An 11,972-nucleotide genomic window follows, 5' to 3' on the forward strand; every position below is an offset into this window, starting at 1 on the left:
CTCCTGTGTCCAGCAGGACGGTGACAGCATAGCCACCCATACTACATTTCAGCAGGGATTTGCGGCCAATGAGTGGGGCTATTAATTTGCATGGCCCGGTTGTATTATTAGTGTGTGTTGTGTCGGCACCACTGGCCCTTGCGTGGTTTGGTTTCGGGCCTGTTTGGGGTTGGGACAAGTGTTCGGGACCGATCAAAGGTTGTCCCTCTGCCTTGACCGGGTCCCGTTTCCCGACGGCTTCTGTTTCTTTAAACACCCAACTGCACGGTGGCCTTCTTCTCCGCATACAAAGCAGTGGCTGCAATTTGGATTGGACTGTGCAACACATTGCTGGCAGCCATAAGGTCTCTTGGTCTTTCTCTCTGATCCGGGCTGGTCAGAGTTACTGTAATGTGTTGGCACACTGTGCTGAACAGGTGTTTGAGCCCGCGTAACCAGCTGCTTCAGGGCCTCCATTGCCTGGGTTAACGCTTCAGCTGGGAGCTCAATCTCTGAACAGCATCATCTTTGCTGACTGTGCTAACTTTTGCCTCACTCTTAACTTTCTCCTCAGGTTCAGCCTGGGTGCTATGGGCCTGGGCCAGGAGAGGCTTGAGTTCACGCCTGACATCTTCATACTTTTCTCCTATGCCTTGACATATAGTGTTCAAGAATATGCATTGGATTGTAGAAGCATCATACTTGACTACTGTGTTTGTCTGTTTAGTGGTGAACATAATTTTTTGTTTTAGGCCAATCATCCTATACATGAATTGCTGTGGTGTCTCATTTTCATGTTGTTTGGCACACATCAAGTCCTGGAAGAGCTCTGTACATCCTTTCTCACCTAGATGTGACTGGAGGAAGCTTTTGAGTTCCATAACAGTCAGATCGTCTTTGTTTGCCAACATATCCCTGAAGTTGCCAGGTTTGATTGCACGGAGCACCCCTCTAATGACCTCACCCTCAGTGTGTTTCTCCTTGAGACCTTCATCTATCTGTTTGCATAAACTATTGTAGCTGAGGTCAGATGTCGTGTCACTTACTTGGCCCCCATGTATCCTGAACTCTTTTCGCTGGAGATGAGCGAGATCTTGCAGGAGGACTAATCTCTCCGAAGCTTGGCGTAGTGTGGGGCCTGTGTCACTCTGGTGACGTGACTGGCTGCCACCTTGTGCTGGGGTTGGAGTCATTGCTGGGTCATTTGAATCTGGACTGTTCACGTATGGGTCAGTTGTGGTTGTCGGGCCAGAAGATGCGATGGAGGCCACTGGACATTCCTGTAATTTCCGGCCTATTTCTTCATACATGGCTTGTAACTTCTCAATCTCCATAATTTGTTTGGTTGTGTGGACGTGTGTGTTGGGGTCAGTGTGTGATTGTGTAGTGTGACCTGAGTGTGTGGGTGGTGTATTTGAACCAGCTACATCATCTGAAATGACAACAGGACGTTCAAGACAAGTACGATTCTTCATAACCATTGATATTGCATCATTCAGTTGCATCAAATAACCAACACCCTCATCTTCAGAATTCAACAGATCATCAGACTGCATAAAGGCAAGGATATGATCGATGCAGCTTTCTTCATCCGTAGATTTCAGCTGGTCGTGGTCAGTTCCAATGGACTTCGCGATCTCATAGGCCTCGGTGCCTGAGAGGGTGTACAGTTTCTTCTTGATGCTGAATAAGACTTCTTTGCGTACCGCAGACATGGTCCTAACCACACTGATGACACTCCACTGCTGACGTCACTTCGTCTCGGTCTTCGCGCTGAATCTCTGGGGTCGCACCAAGGATCTGTAGTTGTACTGCAGTCTCTGTAGTTGCGCCGCAGACACGCCACCTTACTTCAGCTGCGTGCAGTCAGTCAGGCCTCCAGGTTCATAACATCACTGGATCAGCAACCGTCAGACAATCAATGGCGTTGCTGATCCCGGACGAGCCCCCAAATATCTGTTGCAGGTCCCAGGTATGTAGGACAAACATACAGATAATATTGTCCTGATAAACAGGAGAAAGAAGCACACAAGACGTTTAGTGTAGTTTTCAGACTGGTTGCTCTCGTTCGAATGTATTCACACATTAATCTCAAATACACAGTTCAGTATACTTCCCATTTCTTTTGCATAACAAACCTAGCACTCCAAAACAATACAATAAGTGCCAGAATACAGTTTCATTCATTGTCTTATCCTTCAAAGGAATATTCACCTTCAATAAAAATGCACTTGGCAATGTTCCAATAGGTAATAATTACTCTTCTTACTTTCCTATAGTCTTTACAATAACATCGTTGCATTACCGTGTTTTACTGTAAACATTAATACCGAGAGCTGACAACCATTAATACAGAGAGTTGAACGTATTATAACCAGCTCCGAATACAATAAAATCGCTAGTCATACATCTGATATAACACACAGTTCACCAAAGCACATTACAAATTATATACAACAGACGGGAATTCTATTTTCGGGGAGTGTAAGCTGGAATCAGTGTTTCTGAAACGACGTGCATGGGGGCCGCCATCTTGCATTACTATCGTGTTCTGCCCTGGTTTCACCCACAAGCTCACAAACAAAAACGACATCTGGCGAACACTTTACAGTTTACAGTTATCGGATTGTGTATTTATTGTTATTATAGTCACATAGATACTATTCATTTCGCACCAAACTTAACCTGATAAACAGGAGAAAGAAGCACACAAGACGTTTAGTGTAGTTTTCAGACTGGTCGCTCTCGTTCGAATGACAGTGAGCTTCCGGTCTGAAGGTAATAGCTTCCAATCAATGAAGAAGACAAAGTAAACGCCCCTATGCTGCCCCCTACTGTCATAGGTAAATTCAATGCAGGCCACAGTGGTAAGTGACAGCTCCCAAAATGAACTAAAATCACAAAATAAAATATATAAAACAACACAAAAATGTGACCACATTTCAGGTGGGTCACATCTGTCTGATGCAGCCACACCTTGTAAAATCCCAAAAAAGATTTTTCTGCAAATATTTCATGATATTTGAGATTGTGTAAAATTTGAAGGGTGTCCCAAAACTTTTTTCCACTACTCTGTGTGTGTGTGTGTGTGTATATATATATAATGTGCTTATTGAATTGATGAATTTGCTACATTCTTCTATACACCCCTCTGGTGATACTGACAGTACAATTGCTGTACTGCAGAGAGGAGCTGTTTGAGCCTTTGGTTGAAGCTGAATCTTCTCTCCCACCTTGATGAAGGTAATGGCCCACTGTGCTGCCCCTGGTGTTCAAGTCTTCTGTCCCAGCTAGCACCTGAAGCTGGACTAACCAGCCCTGGGTCTTGTCATACCTTGTTGTTGTTGGACAGCTATGAAGACTGGCCCGTCTGGATGCCACTGTCCCCAGCAGCTATCTATGTCTATCTATCTATCTATGTCTATCTATCTTAAGGTTTAGTCACCTTGAACCTGATGACACTCCACGGTAGCACAAGACTCTGACACAGAAAAGCTAATCTAAGTGATGATATGAAGCCTTGTGAGGTATGAAAGGATTTGTAAGACTGTGTCAGAAACAGGTTGATGTTCTGAGCTTAGAACAGAGTGTACTGCCATCTTGTGCTGAAATAAATGTCCTGCTAATAAGCTGGGACTTGACAAGTGCAACACAAAGGATCCCTGGTTTGAGTGTTTACCCCACAGTCACTGAGGCGTGGACGTCACTGGCTGTAGTCATGCCAAGGTTGTCTAAGGCGTGTGGCCAGTGGCTCTCACTGCGGGAGGAGCTGCTGGAACTGGGCTGGCAGTTTGATCCTCAGCTCCTCCTGTCCACATGCAGAAGCGGCAAGCACTGCCATCAGTGTGTGTGTGTGTGTGTGTGTATTTGAATGGGTAAACAAGAGCCAAATATAAAGCCCTTTGGATATAAGCACTATGTAAATGACAGGCAACATATAGAATAGCAAATAGTGTGAGTAGCAGACAGTCTAAAATAGTGTATTAGCAATTTACTGTACATGCCAATGAAAATAAGTGCAGGTGTAAAGATACAAGTTGATGCAGTGAGATTTTCATCTTTGCTTTAAGGTTATTGTGATGACAGTGTGTGGTTTTATGATGCTATAAATCATTGATAACAGACTTCTATCAAATATTATCAGACATTGAGATTGTGAATGAGTGACAAGCCACAATTTAGTAAATACATTTTATTGATGTTGTATTTATTTAAATGAAGACATGAGACTAATCTATACCATCTACAATCTATGCTCTCTAAAAAGCATCCAGCTGATCCAAAATGCTGCAGCGAGAGTACTGACTGGAATTAGCAAGAGAGATCATATTACTCCTGTACTAACTTCTCTTCATTGGCTTCCTGTAAAATCCAGAATTGATTTTAAAATCCTTCTCCTTACATATAAGGCCCTCAATGGCCAGGCTCCTTCATATCTCAAAGAGTTGATAGTACCATATCATCCTAACAGACTGCTTCGTTCCCAGAATGCAGGTTTGCTTATGGTTCCCAAAATCTCTAAAAGTAGAATGGGAGGCCGAGCCTTTAGCTATCAGGCCCCTCTCCTATGGAACCAACTTCCAGTTTGGGTTCGGGAAGCAGACACCCTCTCTAATTTTAAAACGAAGCTTAAAACCTTCTTGTTTGATAAAGCTTATAATTAGTTGTAGTTACAGTCCTAGTTATTTATTAAACTTATAGTTAGTCACAATTATCTCTATAGACACTGTTACAGTTAAGGATATAGCCCTTAGTAGGGCTGGCTCAGGCAACTGAATCATCCCCTAGTTATGCTGCTATAGGCCTAGGCTGCTGGGGGACATCCCATGATTTACTGCGCACTTCTTCTTCTTTCTCTTTCTCTCCTCAGACCCACTCTCAAATTTATTAGCCTTTATTACATGTCATTAACTCTGTGTCCTCTCTGTCCCGTAGTCCTGTGTTTGTTTCTCTCTGGTCTCTCTTTCTCTGTACCTTTCTGCAGGTACTTCTGGCTCATGGGGCTGCATGTCCTGTGGTTCTGGCATTGTTTACAATGATCTATTTCTAACATGTTTAATGTTCCATTCTGCTACAGATAAATATTGGAATAATATTCTTTGCAAACTGTACTGTAAATAATTACCAGTCATGACAGCTTTTTGCCTCCGTGCTCTGTTTCATAATTCTAATCTGCTGAGCACACATTATCCAATAACTGTTCACTAACTGTAATGTAAATGCTGACCCACATTGTCTGCATTATGCTTCATGTCCTTCTCCCCCTCTCCTCCATTCCTAGCTGTCCTATCTTCCTCCTTTTCCTCCTTTCACCCAGCCCGGCCATCGGCAGGAGGGTCCCCCATCTGAGCCAGGTTCTGCTCAAGGTTTCTTCCTGTTAAAAGGGAGTTTTCCTTGCCACTGTCGCCTTAAGTGCTTGCTCTGGGGTCAGGCTCTGGGTCTCTGTAAAGCGCTTTGAGACAATTTTGATTGTGGAAGGCGCTATATAAATAAAATTGAATTGAATTGAATTGAATTGAATTGAATACCAGTGTGAGAATCTGGACCTTGAGTGAGAAATAAAGAGACGATACAAAAGGAGGGGAATGGCAAAACTGAGTCAAAAGCTTCACAGCCACATTCAGCTGGGGTCTGGTTTGTCCGTCACATTCACCGTCTTCTCAGTCTGCAGGTATTTCTACAAGAGGAGGACAAAAGGAAAAACACTCTTTGTGAACACACGTGGACGTTTTATCACCTGTATCACAGTAAGTGTGAAAATGGAGCAGAATAAAAGAGGGAGAAACTGCAACAAATAACCATGAGCTGCCTACCTTTAGGTTCTCGTAGTGTTTGATGGTTTTGCAGTGGTTGATCTCAGCTTCTTTGGTTCCGCTGAAGAATGGATTACATACTGTACAGAAGAAAGCGGTCTTTGGGACTAAGAACTCCATACCTGAGGACACACACCCACACACACACACAAGAGTGACTGTGGAAATGCACATGTAAAGAAAACAGTGATGAACAGTCACGGTGAATAAATAGTGTCATACCAACTGGATTGCTGGGGTCAAAAGGGGGGAGGGAGTAGTCCGTGCTCATGGGTGTTTTCATCTGTAATGTCTTCTTAATACTCTCCTCTTCTCCGTTTGTTTGGTCTTTGGACGTCTGTTGCTTTCCTAGAAGAGACAGGGACTACTTTAAAGTCCAATCTAGGACATACACAGGGATAAAAAGACCTGGTCCTGGCTTTGCTCAACAAAGCAGATAAGCTAATAATTAAGCATTTTCCAAATGGACTTCATGTGTCTTGATCTTGGTGCTGTTATTAAACACCTGCAATGACTTATGGCAAGTACCTGCCCCAAGGACAACGTCCCATCATCTCAAACACTTGAAGAAGAGGTCAATTTGGACAAGCCTGATTCTCTACCCACTGAGGAACTGCTGCTACTCACAGTTCTACTTCAAAGAAAATCAAAGTGTACCTGTCTCTGCAGTAGGAGCTCCTGTGTCTTTGTCCTCTTGGTCCTGCATCTTCTCCTGTCCTTATGTTTTGTCCAACCCCAGCATGGTCTCCTCCTCCTTGGCCTGGCTGTGACTGAGAGGATTCTCCTCTTTCTTATCGTCCTCACTCTCAGCGGTCACTGCTCCTATGGCTGGGTTGTTTGAGGAGGAGTCTGCAGGGGCAGGCACGGACAGGTGTTGGAGCTCTGGGGTGGAGTCCAGGATGGGCAGTGGTGTGATTTCTAAACATAAAGACAGATTTCAGGCCAAATTTACAATTTGAAACCAAAAACAATAAAGAAAAATATCTAGGAAAGACTGTGTTTCCTTGTGTTGATAGTAGAAGTGAAATCAGTGTGAGGCTGTACCAGTCTCAGGTGTTTGGCTGAGAGAGGACTCAGCCTGTGGAGCTGGTAAGGTGGATGCTGCAGCAGTGAGGACCGGACCCGGTGTTAAACCTGACGACCTGTCTGAGGAGTCAGCTGTTGGTGCTCTCACAGGTTCGCACTCTGATACTTGTTGATCAGACTTGAGCAGAGTCGCTGTGGCATCCGATACTGCTGTTTCTCTGGCAACCTCCATGGGTGTGTCCTAGAAGCAGAAACCCAGAAAAGGACTGACGTCATAAGACTGTGGACTTTTAAGTCTGGGACACCCCCCATCAAACATGTAGAGAAAAGCTTGATGGGATATACACAAGCTAAAATGTACCCCTGTAGTGTCCTGAGGGACAGATGTGGGAGCATCCTCCTCCTCCCTGTCTGTGGTTTCCATGGGAACAACAGCAGGAGAACACGGAAGGTCGGTAACATCTCCTTCTTCATCTAATGTCACAAAGTCACTCATGTTGAATGGGAAGTGGTCCTCGTCCTCCACCTGATTTCATGACAGGACAAAGAAACAGGGTTGTGGGTTAGGACACACAGGAGACATTTAAGTGTCCAGGTTTTGACCCAGCAACCCCCTCACCATTCTGGTCTCAGCCTGTGAGCTGTTACGCTGTGCGTCCATCCAGGAGCTCTGCTTGTATCCCTCTGACCGGCAAGACCACCTGGATCCGGACAAACCTGCACCGTGTGCTCTCTTTCTCTCCCTCCTCTCTCTTTCCCTCCTCTGCCACTCCCTCCTTTCCTCCTCCCTCTTCTCCCTCTCCCTCCTTGCTCTTTCATCCCACTCCCTCTCCCTCTTAGTCCTCTCCTCCTTCTCCCAGGCCCTCCTCTCCCTCTCCTTCCTCTCTCTCTCCCTCGCCTCCTTTCTGGCTTCCCTCTCTTTCCTCTCCCTCTCCTGCTTCTTCACCTCCTCCTCTGTGTGGTTCTTGGCCGCCTCTTTTGTCCCCTCTGCTGACTTTTTGTCCTGCTCTGTCTCTGTTTGTGTTTCCCCCTTCACACCACAGGTGGAAGCTGCTAAGTTGTTACCTGGAGTGGACCTGGTGAAACAGGGATGAAAAAGAGACATGAGACTTCCGGTGCACCTCCACTATGGCAGCAGCATAAAAAGTTAGCTCCTTGACTTCAAAGTTTAGGACGCCCTGTTCAGCTGTCAATAGGCGAGTGACATATGTGTATAAACCACAAAGGGCATTGAGTATGAAGAGAGGAAAATCAGGAAAAAAGTTTCAAAAAGCTGAGTTTTTTGCCGGATTAGACAACGAACAAGATACGCTAGCATCAGAGCTGGATCGAGGTGATGAGCTAGTACGTGCGAGAGAGGCCAGCCAGAGTAGCCAAGAAGAAGAAGCCCAGTCAACTCAAAACATGGCAAGTTTGGAGACAATACTCTGACAGCTGCGGGATTTCCGTCATGAAAACTCGGACACTCTTAAAGAAATTAAGGAGGACATCAGAGTTGCAAATAACAGGATAGACAACGCTAAGAAGCAGATTGTGGAAGCTGAGGAGCGTCTACAGTGCATTGAGGATGCTACACTTGAACTCCTGGAGCTACAGAAGCAATATGAAAACAGGCTGGTGGACCAAGAGGGACGCTCGAGGAGAGAAAATATCAGGATTCATGGGGTGAAGGAGGGAGCGGAGGACAACAACAGGTCGATGATTGATTTTATTGAGGCCCTCCTGAAAGAAAATCTGGAGCTAATAAAGATGCCATGGCAGAAAAGGGGATTCATGTACGAGGGGAAAAAAGTGTTTCTGGATCACGACTACACTCCGGAGGTACTGAGAAAGCGCAAGGAATATACAGAAGCAAAAAAAGTTCTGAGAGAGAAGAAAATACGCTTCCAGAGACCGTTTCCAGCGAAATTACAGGTGTTTTACGAGGGAGAAATCTGCGTTTACAATATGGCTGAAGAGGTGACAAAGGACATGGCAAGGAGAGGGTTTCAGGTGACGGTGGTGAAACCTACGGAGAGCGGACTGGAACGGATCAAGCGTCTGACTTGGCAGGTCGGTCAAGCAAAGAAAGGCCAAACACCCAAAGAGACAGAATCAGGATTTAAACAAAAACTGCAAAGCTTTAAGAGGAATTAGGACAAGATTTGATGGACATGGGATTTATGGACAACGGCTGAATAACTTCTGGGTACTTGGTATGTGTTCTTCACAAAATTAAGATGAGAAACGGCTTCTTCAAACATAAGTTGATTTGGATTGTTTAGCTAAGGTAATTTTGACAGGGTTATCACCTCTCTATATATTTTTTTAATAAGTCTGGGCTACTTTCTTTTTGTGTTTTCTTTCATTTTTTATTGGAGCTGTTGGACGCATAGGAACAAAGCTGACTGTAGCATAGAGGGCCCACTTCCCTCAGAGGAAGAGGATATCGCTCTACCAGGGCATTTATAGGACTTTATAGGACTTCTACCAGGGCATTTATAGGGTCAAAATGCAGACCCCACGCAAGGAAGTTCTCGTTAATCACTAGTTTATCAGTGTATAGTTTTGTTTTTGGTTCTATATGGTTCAGGATCGTTCACCAATTAGGTAGCATAAGGGGTAAGTGTGGAGTGAAGAAGGGGAAAAATGAACAAATATGGCAACCCAAAAAAAGTTATTAAAGATAGCTTCATATAATGTGAATGGGATACTTAACCCAATTAAAAGATCCAAGATACTAGGTAAGATGAGAAGGGAGGGGGTGGGGGTGGCTCTGTTGCAGGAGACCCACCTGTCAGAGAAAGAGCATGAAAAGCTTAAAAGAAATGGGTTTAATCAAATATTTTCTTGGTCTTATAGAATGGGTCATAGGAGAGGAGTGGCCATTGTAATATCAGGGAAAATTGCACTTGAAAAACTTTCGGAAACATCAGATAAACAGGGAAGATATATATTGATTAAGGGGAGGCTAGAGGGAGAGTCGGTCACTATTCTCAATACATATACCCCCCCAGGTTCAGACTGGATATTTTACAGGCAATTATTTGATTTGATGATATCAGAGGGGGAAGGTATTATGATATGGGGAGGAGACCTAAATCTCAGACTAAACCCACAACTCCACTGTTCTGTCAGGGGGATACAGAAATCAGTAAGAAGTTGATAGGATTAATGGCAGAGATGGGAATAACTGATGTGTGGAGAGAACTAAATCCTAAAGAAACAGACTATACATATTTCTCATCACCTCACTCAGTATACTCAAGGATAGATTATTTCTTAATGTTAAATAAAGATAGTTACAGGATTGAAAAATGTGAAATTGGGATAAGAGACCTATCAGATCATAGTCCAGTATATATAACTCTAGCCATGTCAAGAGAAACAAAAGCAACATTATGGAGGCTAAATATACATGTATTAAAAGGGCAAATGAAGGAGCAATATATTAAAGAAATTCAGATGTATATAAATGAGAATGACAATGGTGAGGTGTCTCCGTCTGTGCTGTGGGATGCGTGTAAAGCCGTAATTAGAGGGAAGCTAATTGCGACATCGTCATACTTGAAAAGGCAAAATCAGGAAAAACTCAACAAGTTAGAATCAGATCTTAAAAAACTAGAGAAAGAGCAGAAAAATAATGTGGATGAGAAAACAAACCAAGAAATCAAAAGGATTAAAACAGAGATAAATGACATCCTAGCACAGGAGATTCAAAAAAAGTTGCTGTATATGAAACAGAGATACTACGAAGAAGGAAGTAAATCTGCAAAGCTGATTGCCTATAGGTCACGTCATCATCTGCTGCTTATCTGGGTCCCTCCCACGAGTGGTGAGCCCATGGGAGGCGGTGCCACCCAGAGTGGGGTTCAAACCCACAACCCTGAGAGGGTGAGTCTCATGCTCTACCAACTGAGCTAACCAGGCAACTGCTTACCTATAGCCTAAAAAAGCAAATGGCAACTAATAATATTTACAAAATTAGAGATTCATCTAGTAATTCTATAAAATATAAAACAGAAGAGATACATAAATGTTCTGAGACATACTACAAAAATCTATATTCTCCACCAAAGACAATCAGAATCAGACAGTCCTTTTATTAGAGTCTTTAAACTTACCAAGAGTGACAGAGGACCAAAACTCAGCTCTAACAAAGGAAATCCCGACAGAAGAAGTAAATTTAGCAATTTCAAAGCTGAAGACTAACAAGGCTCCAGGCACGGATGGATACACATGGGAATTTTACAAAGTGCTCAGGGAAGCATTGGTCCCCCTGCTAAAAAACACATTTAACTGGCTACTGAAAGAGGGAGAAATTCCAAACTCTTGGAGGGAAGCCTTCATCTCAGTTATTCCAAAAGAAGGAAAGGACAAATTAGAGTGCTCTAGTTACAGACCAGTTAGCGTTCTTAACCAAGACTATAGACTATTTACGGCTATCTTAGCCAGGCGCTTAGAAACAATTCTGCCAGATATAATTCATCAGGACCAAACTGGATTTCGAAAACAGAGACAGACACAGGACAATATTAGGCGCACATTACATGTGATGCAAAACATTATTAAAAAACGATTAGAAGCAGTAATATTGGGATTGGACGCAGAAAAAGCATTTGATTCTGTCAGGTGGGACTTCCTCTGTATGGTGCTGGAGAGATTTGGTTTCCATGAAACATTTGTCAAAACCATAACTATCCCTTTATAACAAACCCACAGCTAGGATCAAGATCAATGGGAGTCTTGCAAACTCTATTATATTAGAGCGTGGGTGTCGCCAAGGCTGCTCAATTAGCCCTCTCCTTTTTGCTATCTATTTGGAACCCCTGAGTCAATGGATAAAACAAAATGGAGAAATAAAAGGTATAGACATGGAAGGCGATGAACAGAAAATAGTATTATTTGCATTGTGTTAATATATTGAACGCAAGCCAATGAGTCCCTTCCAGCACTCATGTCAACACTAGAGGACTTTGGTGGATTATCAGGCTATAAACTAAAACACAGGTTCTCACTTTTAATTATGAGCCGGTCCGGGTTATTAAAAACAGTTTCAGATTTAATTGGGATTTAAAATTCATTAAGTATTTGGGTGTAAATCTACCTCAAGACTTATCTCAATTCAAATGTACAAATTATGATCCATTCATTTCAAAAATAAAATCTGATATT

The 11,972-nt window shown here is 43.4% G+C and overlaps 1 non-coding gene across 1 annotated transcript; it reads right to left on the minus strand.

Moving 5' to 3' along the window:
* Positions 1 to 10,654: 10,654 nt before the first annotated feature.
* On the minus strand, positions 10,655 to 10,727 carry trnav-cac. Its single transcript has one exon. It is a non-coding gene; the product is annotated as a tRNA-Val (tRNA).
* Between the last annotated feature and the right edge of the window lie 1,245 nt (positions 10,728 to 11,972).

Source organism: Toxotes jaculatrix, chromosome 12 (genome assembly GCF_017976425.1).
Source record: "Toxotes jaculatrix isolate fToxJac2 chromosome 12, fToxJac2.pri, whole genome shotgun sequence".
NCBI classification, from domain to species: domain Eukaryota; kingdom Metazoa; phylum Chordata; class Actinopteri; family Toxotidae; genus Toxotes; species Toxotes jaculatrix.